The sequence below is a fragment of the Phalangium opilio genome, unplaced genomic scaffold (assembly GCF_054372755.1).
Source record: "Phalangium opilio isolate 3A_F unplaced genomic scaffold, DU_Popi_V2 ptg000009l_1, whole genome shotgun sequence".
Taxonomy (NCBI): domain Eukaryota; kingdom Metazoa; phylum Arthropoda; class Arachnida; order Opiliones; family Phalangiidae; genus Phalangium; species Phalangium opilio.
In genome coordinates, this window is record NW_028324146.1 from 11,425,435 (window position 1) to 11,442,588 (window position 17,154).

General features: G+C 35.3%; 1 long non-coding RNA gene across 1 annotated transcript; it reads left to right on the forward strand.

The window, feature by feature from the left end:
* The first annotated feature begins 314 nt into the window (after nucleotides 1-314).
* On the forward strand, nucleotides 315-2,435 carry LOC149714371 (uncharacterized). Its single transcript, XR_016369382.1, has 3 exons — nucleotides 315-1,146; nucleotides 1,220-1,386; nucleotides 1,454-2,435. It is a non-coding gene; the product is annotated as an uncharacterized LOC149714371 (long non-coding RNA).
* The last annotated feature ends 14,719 nt before the right edge of the window (nucleotides 2,436-17,154 follow it).

The window sequence follows — 17,154 nt, forward strand, 5'->3', positions numbered from 1 at the left end:
TAGTGGTGCATCATTCGGTGTAATATATTTCTCCGCAATTTCTAAGACACTGTGAATTGTAACTGAAAATCCCAAAATGGCGGTTTTCCTGGCACTTTCTAGAATTAAGTTGCCTTCGGTGTCAGTCAAATTTAGAAGAAGTTCCTTTGTCTTTAAAAGATTCCTTTTTGTAATTTTGAAATTTGAAGGTCTAATTGCTGCCTTAAAACCTTTACTCATAGGGTTTCTCGAATTTAGAACATCAAACAATCTGTGGAAGTCCAAGAGAGGAAAGATATGTCGAAGGTCTCAAGACATAATAAAGATAAAAAATTCTATCTACCTATCAATACATGATATAAATTTTGATGTTGGGCCACTTTCTTGGAATACTGGATCCCCAGCCTCCTTCAAAAACTCTATACTCTTCGATACAGAGCTGCTAATGGTTTGCGCTGCCAAGTTTACTTTCATTTTTTGGCTTTTAAAATTTATGTGAAATTTAGTAAGCTTGTTTGCCAAGGTTAAACCCTCGTAATCTTGGTAGCTATGTAAGATGGCTACATATCCCCAGTCAATTCGCTAAATAAATACGCATTGTTAACATTATATAACTTTAGAAAAGAGTTGATTTTTTTGTACTTCGCCAGTGCGTTGGTCAAACAAAACACCATAGTGCTCCCATAAATTTCTCATAAGTTTCAGCATGTGGCATGCGTCGAGAATAAAATATACCTTCTCACTAGTATCTGCTGAATGGTGTAAAATAACTGAGTCAGAAACAGTGTACACCTCAAGTAAAGTCTAAAGAACAAGGCCAAAAACGATATAGTACCAGGGTTCGGGAAACTGCTCTGTATAAAATCTTTCGAGATTATAACTCCAAGTAATTGAGCCATTGTGAGGTTGCTTTTTAGCCCATCACAGACAAGAGCGACACATTTAGCCCCGGTTTTGTGTATATTGAAAATACACTCTGTTACCAGAGTTTTCAACATGGAGCTGGGGGTTCCATGAACCAGGAAATAGCCTACTGGCAATTTCCAATGTGCATTTATAGCAACGGCCATGAAAACTAGGGCTGATGTTGCAATTTCATCGGAATCTTGAGCGCAATGGCCTAACCCCAAGTTAACATAGCCGGAAAACTCTTTTCCTGTCCATTCCGTATGTTTTTTAATAGACATTTCATCCAAGGAGAGCGCTATTAATATTGGATGTTTTGATTTTTCCACCTCAGATTTGATAAACCCGAAGCTTTCGGCAGTGAACCCGGGTTGGCCATCAATTTTATTTGTCCATTCACGTAAGGTGTTTGGATGGGGCAAACAAAACGTTTTCCTTAAAAATTCATACGCTTTAGGCGAATAGAAGTGGACCGTCATGGCAAAGCTTCGAATTTCTTGAGTATATTTTTGCTTGGTTTTGTTTTTCAATCCTGAATGTCTTAAAATTTTAAACATTTCTTTTGCAGTAGGTCCGAATCGCTCTTGAATGTCCAGTGCATTTTCTTCTAAAAGAAGATTTTGCTTTTTCAATTCTCGGAGCACATCTTTAAGTGAAGAAAGCTTCAACTCCTTTCGCCGCCTTGTCTGATAAGCCATCTTGAGTTTTTTGCGAAGTGATAGATTCTTTTTTTCTCTTTTTGTAGTGCATATTCGAGGGCCATTGAGTGCATGGATGTTTGACTAGATTTCTATTAAGTAATATTTAATTTTAAGTGAATTTAATGTTATTATTTAACCACAAGTTTAATATAATTGAGATTTCTAACATCTGTTTTTACTATTTGATGACCCGATGAAGATTGAACACTACTGCGGTTCCTGAAATATGTCTTCAAAAACCCATAAAAGAGACTTACTAAATGAACTAATAGAGTAATTATTCGAAGCTCAGCCACCTACATGATCGTCATTGTCTGTAATTCTTGGCATCTCCTGATTTTCACTATCTTCTTGTGCATACATTGCATCATCGATATTCTCAATTATATCTATGCTTATATGAGAAGCTTCATTTATCGCGACCTCATTTGAAGTGTTCTCCGCAATTCCCGCACGCTTTTTATTTCAAATAACATTAACAAAACTGACATTAAATATTGTGAAAATATTTACTTCTGGGTGATTGCTAGCTTGACTAATGACTACTTCATTGCTATAGAAACAGATATCAGGGATTGATGTATTTGGTGGTGGGAGATGTTGGGTCACGACTGAACTAGGCAATGCATGGCTCTGTGCTAAACCTCTCTTGTCATGTTTGCTATAGGTGCGCTATTAGATCACGTATAATGTATTGGAATTCCGAATTACACTTTATACAATCATTATGTATACTTTTGAACCAGATTCATTAAATCTTAAGTAAAAAATGAAGGTATTGCGTCTTCCTTTAGAAATTTCCGTTTGTTACTGTCTCCACGTACGCGAAAGTCACTTTCCCGAAAGTGATCACCGCAAACGAAATTATTACTACCGGGGGCTAAGTCTGACCGTTTGATGGCAGCAAGCCATTTACGGCATAGCAATTTGTTTGAAAGTGGGAATCTTAATAACAGTAAAACACCTAGTATTAATTATGAAATAAAACACACAAAAATAAAAAACATGCCTGTGAAATGATGTTTTATTTGATGTTGAAATGCTTCTACATTCGGGAACCAAGCAAATTTTAATCATTTTTAAATTTATAAACTAACTTTTACATATGTGCCAAAATACAGGTTTTTATTTAATTGAAATGTACAAAATAAATCATTAATCTTTAAAACAAGAAAAAAATTTCAAAGTAAATCCAGTAAATCATCTATTTTTACGATGCGAAAAGCGTTAAAAGTTTGAAAATGCTGAAAACGCAACTTAAATTTCCCGCCTTTTTGAATTATTTCGATTTTTAGTTTCTCCGTCCGCCGCTAAGTGGCCAACGTCTTGTTTTTCCCCATAGCATATGAAATGGGTAAATAGCGTAAAATCGGCATCCAAAAAGCGCGTGTTTCTCTTCCGATAAGTGTGTCTAGGTTATTAATAGTATTCTAATGTCTATGACGTGTAACATTGCCACAGCCTACTGCACGTATTTGAAACTAAGACCTAGAGGTCCGTGCACTCGAGCTAAAGATACTCGCGGATATTTTAAATCCTGAAGATCCTGAAGGTTTTCGTCTCTTGACAGCACGTACAAAGCTACGTTACATAGAGACCAAGCTTTGCGGTTGCTGACAACCGATGTTGTAACAGAGTATATACAGAATAGGCTGTCGTCCGAGGCATGGAGTTAATTATTTGCCCTATATGTGTCGTTTAAATATTATAACAAGTTAGAGCCAACTAATCAATATGAACAATTCACTCTTGATACTTCCACGGAGATGTATTTTAAGAAATGATACAACTCCGTGGTTGCAAGACTGGCAGCATAACACTTTTTATCCCGTCCTCTACTCTCTCATGACTAGTTAATTCTAAACACCCGGCCTTTTTCTATCCAAAGTCTAGTCCCTAAACTATATTTAGTTTTCACAAATGGAGGATTCACACCATTTTCGCCAGGAGGCCTGGCTACTTGGAAGACAAAAACCCCTTTCGCTTTTTTCCTTCACATAGCTCTTTGCCTTCTGGTGTAATGGTATGAATCCTCCATGTGTGTAATAATTGTTAAACCAAATGAATGGCTTAACAAACAAGCAGATAGTCTAAATTCATTAAAGATAGTTAATAGCCTATTTCTATTATTGGAAAAGAAAAAAAGGAGGAGAAACCGCCTGAGGGCATGGAGGTCGGTGAGGGGGCGCAACCAAAGCCCCCACAAGATGTCGTCATCGATATCGAAATCGATGACGATAAAAAGGATGCGCCAGTGACAGTTTAATTTTTATTTTGTAAGTAAGATAAATAATTAAAGTTATTACAAAAATGTGATGAATTATATTAAACCCGGGGCACAGGAAAAAATGTTAACAGTTTTAATGTGTTAGACATGAATACCATATAACATGGTAAAATTTGGGAACAAATATTATTAATGACGAAATATAGATAGTTTTCAAACATGGAGAATTCAAACCATTTACTACAGGAGGCCGGGCTACCTGGAGGACAAAAACCTGTCTGCTTTTGTCCTCCAGGTAGCCTGGCTTCCTGGTGTAAATGGTATGAATCCTCCATGTGTGAAAACTATCTATAGTTCCTTAAGCATAAGGAACTTACATTGGCGCCCTATAAATATGAGCAAAGTATACATAGTTTACACGCAAGGAGGATTCATACCATTTGCACAAGGAAACCACGCAACTAAGAGTGTAAAATAACAGACGATTTGACACTCTAGGTGGCTTGGTCTCCCTGTGTTAATGGTAGGAAGCCTCCATGCTTGTAGTTCCCAAGTTAAATTGGTGGGTTATAGATTAGTAGCCTTATTATGTATTTGTTACTTGCTTTTCTGCCGGTATTGTATAGTTAAATTAATTTCCTGTGTTCCAATAACATTCTTATTAGAGTATAATTTTGTCATCTTGTTTCATATATAGCATCATCACAATTATCTTTTCTCGTTTTTTTATGTAGATTTTTTCTTTTTTTTATGTAACTAACATAAATATTTTTTTGGTAAAAATCATTATTTTCTTTTTTTAAAATCATAACTTCATTACCTAAAAATAATAAATATTTCATTTTTTAAAAATCATAATTTCATTTTGTAAAAATCAATTATTTCATTCCCTAAAAATAATAAATAAAACATTTTGCGAAAATCATTAAAATCCATATATCACTTTTCATTTATCATTTAAATCTTGTCTATCTGCATGCCATTTTTTAATTCATACAAAGGGGGGGGGGATTTTTCAAGATTTAATGTGTTTTTTAAGTGCCGTAAAAATTCTATTTAATATGTTAAAATTCAATTTAAAATAAAATTAATTTATTTGGTTTGATCCCGGGTGGTTGCACTGAGTTCATCAAACTTGCAACAAACCCTTGTAGAGTAGAACTCTACGGTTGATTGCTGACTTAATAATTATTACTTCTATGCGACTTAGCTGTGGTACTTATTTGACATAAACCAAAATTAATACCATTTAATTAAGCAAAATAGTGTTATAAACGTCTTTAAAAAACGCAACCTCAAACAAGCAATGCTATGTTCGTATATCGAAAATTTGGAAAGCATGTTAGAAGTCCAATAAACCACAATGGTTTTTCCCATAAAAGTTAATACAGCCCTTTAAATTTAATTAATTCGAAATGAGAATATTATTAAATTATTCAATCTATACGGTTACAGTTGTGTTGAAATGAGATTTTTGGTAAGGTCAGGTAACGTACATTTGCATCTAAAAAACATTTTTTCCCAATAATTTCAGAATAAATTAATAAATTATTTATAAATTTGCGTTAAAAATTTTGTCCACATAATTAATTTCCACACATATCAAAGCAAAATATCTGTTAGGGTTAATTTAACCCGACGGCACTAGATGGTCCTGTAATGGAGTAGTTTATTTCCCCGCTAACCTTGGCAAAATAAACAGTTTTTCTGGAAATCAATAGTTTTACAACAGTAGGAACATTGGTTTTTTTAAAACTGAGTTATAAATAGTGACTGGACACGCAAAAATTTCATTATAATTCAATTTTTACCTAATAACAAATGTTAAGCATTAAATTCTGATTTCAACATCCCATTATTCGATGTTCAGAAAACTATGTTAACGCTAACGGTCAATTTTCTCCCCCAAACTGATGCAAGTATTTTATGTTGAAATAAAAGAAAAATACTTTTAGCATTCTAGGAAATTATTTACTTTAATTGATTTACTCACAATAGTCTATTTAGTTAGAAGCCATTGTTTGTTGGTTGGCTCACGTAAAGTGGCATCGTAACAAACTGAGCTTCATCCATCAAACGAACATTTATATTACCACAATTAATAAAACTTGTTAAAAGCGTGTCAATTATAGCATTTTGAGCTAAAATTATAATAAATGAGGACTATTAGCTAACAAAATAAGGTGTGCAGTCATTACTTATTTCATTGGAAAATTACCGTTAAAGGCAGTGCTATTTCTTGTGTTTAATAGTTTACAATGTAAACAAAGATGTTACGTTGGTTGTTCTGTAGTAAGCGTGGTCTTCCATAAAGTATTACCTAATTAAATATTTCAATTTTTTGGGTAGAAATGCCATTTTTTAATTAATACAATGGAGATATGAAAATAGCCGTAACGGATAAAAGCAGATGTGTACTAAAGAACACGACTACATGGTTTTTTCTACCCTGATTTGAGCAAATTAGATAACGGTATCCTGATTTAACTAGCGCTACTGTTACCTATGTTGACGAAATAAACAAAGTATAAAATCATAGCATAATTACGACTTCGAAGTTAGGAACAGAGGATATCCTAGCACGGTGGTACGGAAATTGTTTTGACCAAGGCTTAGTGAAATGAAATAGACTAATTTACAATAATTTACAAATTTAATGATAATTTTTTCCTTAAGCGTTTTATATTTAAATAATATTAAGTTTTAGCAACTAAAAATACTAAAATTAGACCAAATTACTTTCCTAAAGCTTCACAAAGTTCATAAATGCTATTTAAGGCGACGATTTAGACTCCAGTATTTTGATGGCGTCGCCAACTTAAACTATCGCCGTTTCAACGTCACGGCGGCTGCGCGGCATTATTAAAGCCGTCTTATCGCGCTCTCTATAGGCCATTTCATCCAAAAAGCATTATGAAGAAACTCTCAAATTATTATGAGGCAACTAAGCGTTAAAAAAGGCCAATTTTAATCGCGCTGATATTTTCTAGTAAATTAGTGTATCCATGATATAAAATCGCAAATCGAGTTATGTTCTAAATGTTATCAAAATTAATACTTAAACTTAATTATTTTCCATGAAAATCGCTTAGCGGAATGAAAAATGTTGTACCTTTCATTTAAGACCGTTCCCAAAACTAACAAACGTATAGTTTTTCTAACCTCGGAGTAACCGGATCGTTTTTTTCTGAAAATTTCCCATGTTATTTCTATGGGAAAAATTCCTGTTTTTCAACAAAAGGTGTGATGAATTTTATGGAAACGAAAACCACCCTTAGCAACTTTATTTGTTATAAGAAAAACTAATGGATGGATCTTTTTGAAATTTTAACCACATATTTAGGGCCCAAATTGTAGTTCTGTGGAAAGTTTTCAAAACAGTAAACTTAATACAAAAAAAGTTACATCCAATCAAAAAACCACCCTTATACATTAAGGGTATTATGAAGTCTTATCTAAGAGAGCTACCGCTCTCTCAGAATTAAAGGGGCCGAATAGTTGGTTTTGAACTGATTACTATTCATTGTTCTTGGTGCATTAATGCAAAATAAAAGAAAAAAACCCAGAAATTGCAAACGTATGAAGTATTTTTCCAATTAAACTCGTTCTCAAGTTGGCGCTCACTTGTGGATGTTAAACTGCAGTATTATTTTGATGGCGAGTTTAAATTAGCTTTTGTGGATCAATTCTCGCATACCGAGTGCGCCCAGGCAAAAAATTAAAAAGCGCAGTCTTAGGAAACTCTTTGCGTGTTTCACCTTATTTTCCGAGTCTACGAGGCTTACTTTAAATTTGTGGCATGAATGAATATTATAATACCCTTTTGAACCATTAATCTTGTTTACTTCAGTTCTGAAGGAAACAGAGCATAAATAAGGGTTTTTCATTGCCGGGTTGTTATGATAAAGTCCCTAAATGTCAAATTTTGGATCCAAGGTGTTTTAATTGTTACTTTTGGTTTGTTTTAATAAGAAACTGATACTTTATGCAATTAATCAAATAAGTTTATTTACAAAGTAAAAATACATTGGGTCCTTTTGGACCACGGTTGAAGGACCTTACATGAATTTCAGTGGGGAACCGTGTAGCGGCTTAATTACATCTCTTAACTATTGCAGTACTTTAAATATTCAGTAGACCCGAGAATGGTCAAAAAGCGATTTTGTAGGTGATGGATATGCTTTTCTAGACACTATTCTATTTGTAGAAGTAATGTCAGTCCGATGGTCAGACTCTGGAAAGGTGAGACGCTACCGTGTTAACTTTTCAACATGTCAACATATATTTCGAGAACGAGACTGATGAGGGATGCGGAGAACCCGAAGAGACAGACGCGGAAAATGACCACGAAAGCGGAGACGCTGATGGCGACGAACGCATCAGGGGTTTCCGTTTTCTGACAGGGATGCAATTCATTCTTCCAAGACGGGTTCAGATCCTCGAAGCAATCGCCCTCGGTCAGTTGGCGCAACCTGGAAAATACGGTGAAATTAGTTCCACCATAAACATCCAAAACTTTGAAGGAGGCTCTAACCTTTTGTTGATGGTCTCTATCAGAGTTTGCGAAATGTTTTTCTTGAAAAACCACACGCCCGGGGGCTATCATTAAAGTCTGGCTTAGTTTCATTTTGCAACTTCCTGTCTTTCCATACCGGGCCTTGATAATTTTCCAGTGAAAGTCACCCCCAGAAATTATAAATTTTTGCCGATTTTCAATTTCTGAATGAATGTCGTCGTTAATTGTTAAAGAGGCAAATGTCTGATGAAACGAATTTGGGTTTGCATCTGCTCGCTTTATTACTTCCGCATATGCCGTGTCAATCAACGCGTTTTTCTAAAGAAATTAAAAAAACACTAATTTAAAGGGAATGAGAAAGTGAAGTGTAATTCTCATATCAACCTGACCTGACCGAAACTGGTATATGCCGAGTTTTGTACCAACAAAGGTTTCGCATTGGGAAAGTGAAACACATCGTCGATGGTGTCGAAGGGAAATGCTTCCGATTTGCTCGAAAACTGTGACGTCATTTCCGAGGATACGAAAACCAATAGAACGAAAGACGCCAGACTCCACGAAACCGAAAGGAAACGAGAGACTCCGTTGCAATTCAAACTTTGGGGACCTGAAATTGAAATTTATGTTAGTTACAAGCGTAGTATTACTTTATTACTCCTTCTCGTTCCCAGAAGACATTGCAACAAAAACATGAAGGGCAGTTCCGATTTCCCATTCACGTATTTAGAGTTTAGTTTTCCAGTCATGTAAATCAGCAGAATGACACCAACGGACCACACAATTACCTAGATACATTTGATGTGAACTTTTAGATAAACATGTCAACCGCTTCAAGATGCGAAGGAATTAAAAAGCAAAATTCAACATTATTTTGCCTAAAATATGCTGTTCAATCTACAACAGAAATCTCATTTCCCGTAGTTATGAAGACTGATAAACTTTAAGAATGTGAAACTTTACGTCTTTGGTAACAATGCTATATGGAAATTATGAAAGGCTAAGTTACCCATTTATTGACCACAGAGAAAATATCGTTTTCATTTTCTTGGTTTGTTCCAAATAGTATTTGCGCTCTAATAAACCAAAAGCTTTGGTCCCATTGAACCGAATTCCCATTCGACAGAAGGAGGTTTTTTTTGGGGTCCCATTCGACCGAACGTAGCCAAAGGTGCGATTTTGTTATAGTCCCATTGGACCGAAATTCCAATGAACTGGAAGAAGACATACTGTGTGGTTTTGCATTAAATATATTTTTAATTTCACAAATTATTATTGTTAAAATAAATGTGTGTTGAAAATGTATTACTGCACTTATTTTAACTACGTTTTAATTACGGCGAACCTCACCTATCCTAGCCTAACCTAACCTAACCAAACGTAACCTAACCTAACCCAGCCCAACCTTGTTTGGAGGTAAAAAGATTATTTATATGAGTATTAAAAGCCCGCCTCCTACCACGAACAATTTATTAGCAATAGTAGAAATATTTTGGAAAAGGTGGCAGCTAATTAATAGGAGAATATTTTGGAAAAGGTGGCAGCTAATTAATAGGAGAATATTTTGGAAAAGGTGGCAGCTAATTAATAGGAGAATATTTTGGAGAAGGTGGCAGCTAATTAATAGGAGAATATTTTGGAATAGGTGGCAGCTAATTAATAGGAGAATGTTTTAGAAAAGGTGGTAGCTAATTAAAAGGAGAATATTTTGGAAAATGTGGCAGCTAATTAGTAGGAAAATGTTTTGGAAAAGGTGGTAGCTAATTAAAAGGAGCATATTTTGGAAAAGGTGTCAACGAATTATTGGAACCAAACCAAACCAAACCAAACCAAACCAAACCAAACCTAAACTAACCTAAGCTAACCTAACCTAACCTAACCTAACCTAACCTAACCTAACCTAAGCTAACCTAAGCTAACCTAAGCTAACCTAAGCTAACCTAAGCTAACCTAAGCTAACCTAACCTAACCTAACCTAAGCTAACCTAAGCTAACCTAAGCTAACCTAACCTAACCTAACCTTACCTAAGCTAACCTAACCTAAGCTAACCTAACCTAACCTAACTTAAGCTAAGCTAAGCTAACCTAACCTAACCAAACCAAACCTAAGCTAACCTAACTTAACCTAAGCTAACCTAACATAACCTAACCTAACCTAACCTAACCCACCCGAAACCAAAATATTAAAATTTTAATTTAAAATTTAAAGACATTGATGGAACTACCATTAAGACTGTACTTCATTTTAAGCACAATTTGTTTATTAATACTATATATCTCTTGCCTTGAAAGGAATGAAAGTGAGCGTTTTAATTAGTATCACGAAACATTTACCTTTAATATTATTAACATACCTTTCGGAGATTCGAACCAACAACCTATCGCTTCGCAGTCCAACATCGTATCCACTACACCACCGAATCGCTGACGGCTACAGAGTTTCAAGTTATATTCATGTATTTTTTAGGGGCATATTCGGACGATTGGGATTTCGGTCCATCGGGAATAAAGCCATTGGGCTGGAAATCTAAAATCATTGCGGGATATTCGGTCGAATGGGATTTCGGTCCATTGGGAATTCGGTTGAAAGGAACGATACCAACCAAAATGGGTGCGAAGATGGAAAAGTATTGAAACGATCAGGGTTTAATATTAATGGATTTATCGCAAAATCTCCCTCCTGTTTAAACGTTGAACTCAATTATTATTGAAAGAAGTTGACCAAGAACTAACTCTTATTACTCTAAGAATATGGCAAGACTCGCATTATCAATTAATCCTCCCATTTTAAGTGATAACTCATCTCCATATAAGACTCAAGCTACTTTGGGCCTATTCAGACGCTTAAACCTTTTGACCCATCTACTTGAGTCAAAATTTAATTGCATCGTCCGAAAAGGCCTCAAGTTTCCAATAAACTTTGCCCTAAGTATTTCTACGACAATTTAACATTAAAATGACAAAACATGCTATTTACATTATATCAACCAGAACACGAAATTTCGTTAAGCATGAATTATAAATAAACAAGTTGGGAAACCAAAATAAACCTCTCCGAGCCGAGACGAATTTACTTTCCAAACACAGGTCCGCAAGCCAATGAGACAAACCGGAAATACAAAGTTCTAATCGGCGAGATATTGCCATGATCATTTGATTTAAAGCGTTTAATAATTTCCTGCGTATCTTCAATAATTCTAATGAGGACCTAATATCTATCACTTAAATTTGTATTTAACTTTCGGCTCCCTCTGAACCGTTAAGACCTCCTATAAGAGGACATGAAACAAGGTTAATTATGGTTAAGATCTAGGTTATCTTATCTCATGGATCCAGTCGTTTTAACACGTATGGAGAGATGAAGTATTAACATCCTTATTATTTAATGAAGTTACGTTTACACTATATATAAATGTAGTAAAGATGAATTAAAAAGTAAACACCAAATTTTAAATGTTAATATCACAAGATGTTTTTGGAATATTGAGATGAAACAGAGCTTTATAGCTACACAACTACTAAAAGAATCGTAATGCCGAAAAATATTTAAGTATTTCCATTTAATATTCTGCAAAAAGAAAATGTTATCGTTTTGTAAGAGATCTTTTCATCCTAATCGCTTTATATTAACTTTGATATACGTGTAGTGTTTCGATTCAGATGCAATCTTCATTACCGTTCTATATTAAATCTCACTTGTGTCAGTACATAGAAATAAGTTTATCTTAAATAATTAATTAAATATAAATGATATTATTTATTTTAATCGCCAGTAAATAACTTTAAAAATAGTTAAATCGTTTAAAATGAAGTTGTACCTATTATCTTTCGAAACTTTGCTAATATTGACGTTTAAAGTGAAGGGTACCCCTCTTGCCCGCTTTCTTCAAATTTTGGGGTATACATACGATTCGTTTCCATTAAAATAATAGATAAAAACGCATTCGCGTGAACCGATGGTGGAAGCCCTGCCATAGGGAGGCTAGACGTTTCTCGTAACCTTAGCCGATCGCCGCGTACATCTTGAAACCAAACGATGACGAACTAAAAGAAGCCAGAATGGACTGACTGGCGTCCATGTGGAATAGACAAAGACCTGAAGATGGTGGTGCATAGAAGCTGGTGTCAATGTGAAATTGACGAAGAACAGAAGATGGTGGTGCATAGAAGCTGGTGTCAAGGTGAAATTGACGAAGAACAGAAGATGGTTGTGCTTGGAAGCTTGCAAGTAAAGACTAGTGTCCATGTGGGATGGACAAAGACTAGCAGATTCTGGACCTTAGAAGCCAGTTAGTAAAGACTGGTGTTGGTAGATGAATGGCCAAATTTCCGTGAACCGCGAACGCGTTCCGGAAATCGGGTATTTGTTTGCTCCGATACGCAAACTGCGAACGCGGTCACGTGGGGTCTGACAGACACACAGACAGACACACAGACCCGGCCGGTGTAATACCTCTCCGTGACATACGTCACTCGGAGAGGTAAAAAGCGACAGTCATGTGAACATATTCTTAGTATCGAGGATGAATCTTTGGTTAGAAATAAATGTTTAATTGTACATTTCTCTTTGAGAATTCCTAGAAGACCATTCCACGTATTATTAACTTTTTCTCCCACAAACTGATCTACATTAGGGAAAACTGTAACGCTGAGAAAGTTTTCAATGCTTGCGGTTACTACGAAAAACATAATAGCAGACCAATAACGTTAAGCTTTATTACTTGATGTTGTCGAGTGTTTGTAGAACATGCAGGAATTTAATCATGTAGCCAGTTATCTCCCCTTGTTCATTCGAAAAAACATAGGGCGATATCTGGTAAAAAATATAAAAGTACTCAGCTGAAGTGTATGAAAGTCAAAAGAAGAAACTAATCAGCGAATTATCTTTGCTCAAGTCAGTCCTTGAGATTGGACCAGTATCTTTGAACAGTAGTAAATCTGAAATGCTTTAAACTTACTTCAATGAAGGGTGCTCTATAGTATTTTGCTGTTTCCTCGTGCATTATTATTTCTTTTTAGCCATATCGTAGTATACGATAGGCTCTTAGTTTGACCCGAGCCGTAGTAGTAGTAGTAGTACTAGTAGTAGTACATGTGGCCGGAGTTTTCGCTTTCGTTATCGTCAGATTTTAGCTTAAAAGGAACTTTATATTACCACAACCCACCCATAGGGGTAACTGGGCTCGGTTAGAGATTTAATTTTAATTAAAATTTTTTTCGGATCGCAGCCGGGAATCGAACCCGGGTCGTTGGCGTAGCAGACAAACATTCTACCATCGAGCCATAGAGACTTAATAGAAACCCCGAGTTTTTTATTATTTATTTTTATCTCTAAAATGTCGGGGTGATGTGGGGTGGGGTACCTCTTAATCTGTGGGGTCGGATACTTTTGAATTTTTATCTGTGGGGTCGGATACTTTTGAATTTTTATCTGTGGGGTCGGATACTTTTGAATTTTTATCTGTGGGGTCGGATACTTTTGAATTTTTATCTGTGGGGTCGGATACTTTTGAATTTTTATCTGTGGGGTCGGATACTTTTGAATTTTTATCTGTGGGGTCGGATACTTTTGAATTTTTATCTGTGGGGTCGGATACTTTTGAATTTTTATCTGTGGGGTCGGATACTTTTGAATTTTTATCTGTGGGGTCGGATACTTTTGAATTTTTATCTGTGGGGTCGGATACTTTTGAATTTTTATCTGTGGGGTCGGATACTTTTGAATTTTTATCTGTGGGGTCGGATACTTTTGGATTTTTATCTGTGGGGTCGGATACTTTTGAATTTTTATCTGTGGGGTCGGATACTTTTGAATTTTTATCTGTGGGGTCGGATACTTATGAATTTGTATGTTTGGGGTTTTTATATTTATTTTCATTTTATTTATGTGCCAATTAAATACATAACGATTTTCCCCGTTTTCTACCGCGCTCCTCATGTGTTTCGTTCTCGTTCGGTAGCTATCGTCATCTATGTTATGTTTGACTGGAACGTTTTAGCGGTGAATTCAAATGTGGGTTTAGATAGAGCTAACATAGTGTTAAATGAGCGTTATGCGTTTGATCATTTTAGCATTGCTAAAGGTAATTCGAGGGGATAATCACTAAAATGCGTAATCACTATAACTAAACTTTCTCTTTCAAAAGTTTCTGGGCATAAGTCCTTGTTAGAAATTTATAAGATGCGATAAGTGTGCATCGGCATAAGTCTATGTTGTAAACTCATCGAGGGGATTATCACTAAAAACTATCTGTTCTTCGATTCGCCGGAATATTAGAATTACAGCATAAGTAGATTTATACGGTTATAATTTAATCACTGTTTAGAGTAGGGAATCGAGGGGTTATTAACTCTGATTTTATGCACGGTAAATCAATTAAGCATAGAAAAAGATAGCGCTATTCACTCATTAGGGTAAGGTATAGAGGAGTTATCCACTCATTAGGGTAGGGTATAGAAGAGTTATCCACTCATTAGGGTAGGGTATAGAGGAGTTATCCACTCATTAGGGTAGGGTATAGAGGAGTTATCCACTCATTAGGGTAGGGTATAGAGGAGTTATCCACTCATTAGGGTAGGGTATAGAGGAGTTATCCACTCATTAGGGTAGGGTATAGAGGAGTTATCCACTAGAGCTCGGCATTTTCGATCAATTATCCACAAATTGGTGGATAACCGATTATTTATAAACAAATTTGTGGATTACAATACGATTTAACATGTAAGTTCTGTGGATAATTTTCGGGTATGGATAAAGATAAAATAAAGTGGATAATTGATCGAAAATGCCGAGCTCTATTATCCAATCATTAGGGTAGGGTATAGAGGGGCTATTCACTCGTACGATATGGCTACTATTACGAGCCCTTGGGCCGTCTTGTTAATTTCTCAATTGTAGTCGACGCAGTCTCGTTGAAGAACCAATTGGGAAAAAATAAAATGTAACGGAATTTATTCAGGTATTTTGCTCCCTTCTCAAGTTGTGCCGTACTTCGACATGGCCATCTCTCAGTATTCTTATTGCACGTAGAATTAGCTTGTGGGGATCGATCCTCACACAACGCGAAATATTTGACGGAAATCCGGAGAAAATCCTTTGCTTGTTTGAGCTTGATTTCCGAGATTTCTCTTTGGGAGTATTTCTTTTAATTTGTGGCATGAGTCATTATTGTATATGTCTTGTTCCTTTGGGTCAGAACTACTTTCTTTTTCGCCGCTAATTCCGGGCAAAGCAGCAGTCTCATTTGGCTTAGCGCCGGAAGCTATATTTTAAAATAAGTTTTCGAAAAAACTACAATTAAGATGCATTATTAAAATTTTTTAGACGTCTTACACTCCATTTCCTTATTTGGTTTGAACCGGGGTGGTTGAGGTAATGTTCTTGTTTTATGCTTGGATTTTTCATTTGGTTTGTCCATATCTAATATTTAATTTCATGATTAAAACTATTAATAATTTATTTAAAATGATAATAACTACTTGTATTTGATTTCTCATCTCTATTTTTAGATAGCTTTCTCTTCTTAGAGTTATCACTGTTTTCGTCATTGCTGCTGCTAGAATGGTGTCGTTTCTTGTTCCTGGATCGCTTTCCTCTTCCTAAATCTGTTTCATTTCCTAGATCTGATGTTACTTCAGCTTTGCTGCATAGTTCTCGTGCACGAGAAAATGTCACTTAAAGTAAAACAATTATATTTTACTGAGGGATCAGTTTAAAGGCGTAATGTATTCACTGAATTCATATTTACAAAGAAATTGCTTTATGTTTATCTTTAAAATAGATACTTACATCCTTTCCGGTAGGTTTTAATATCATAATCTTCCCATTCTGGCTTTGGCGGATCGCAATTTTTCAACATTTTTGCTAGCCCTTGTGTGTTCTTTGGTGGCCATTTACAAATTTTATCGCTTTTGCACCAAGCATCAGGAACAACTTCAACGGTGTCATCATTGACAAAAGTAACAACCGCAAACATCTAACGCAATTGAGAGAAATTTAACATTTGATCGCTTTTTCCATTGTCAAATATATCATCTATCTTGTTGGCAAATATTTTGTCTTCCATATTAATGAAAAGATTAATGGGTACGTTAATTTAAACGAACAAATAGAACAATCCTTGATATTCCAGATACATTTTAGTTTCCGTTAAAAGTGAGAGTGTAGTGGAAAATTAAGTAATTAATAGCTACTGATTTAAGGAATTATCTTCGAATGATTTTGAAAATTGAACTAGCGTAAGGTTTTATCAATGAAAGAAATTCGAGTTATGCGCCACATACGACAAGTAAATAATATTTGGTTATGCGAATTGATGAATCTGACCACCACTAATTTATCGATATCATTTCTATCGGTTTCGAGTTCTTAAATTTATGCAGAAAAATGTTACATTATCTTTATGGTGATTTGAACCAATTAATTTCCTTTCCACGCCCTCTCCATATAGTCAAATATATCTAATTTTATGAATTGTGCAGCAATGGTATAATAGCTACAGTGTCTCTTTTTTGGGGCAGAAGCAAGCATTTTTGACGCAGGGAAAAGTAAGGATATGTTTTCGTTTGGTTTTGAACTTTCCCTATAAATATTCCAAGATCGGATGATTGAAGGGGATATTCAAATAGATTCTCCTCAAACTTGCAGATATTTCCACAAACATAAATCTCCTTAGTTGAATCTTGAAAAATAACTTTCACTATAATAACTTCTTCAGACGTTAACTTGAAGCAATTGTCACCTTTGTGTATTGAGATTGTGAATCTAGGTGTTTCTAACTTTTTGTAAGTAGTAACATTGTCTGGCAGAAAGAATTCGTTGCAGTTGA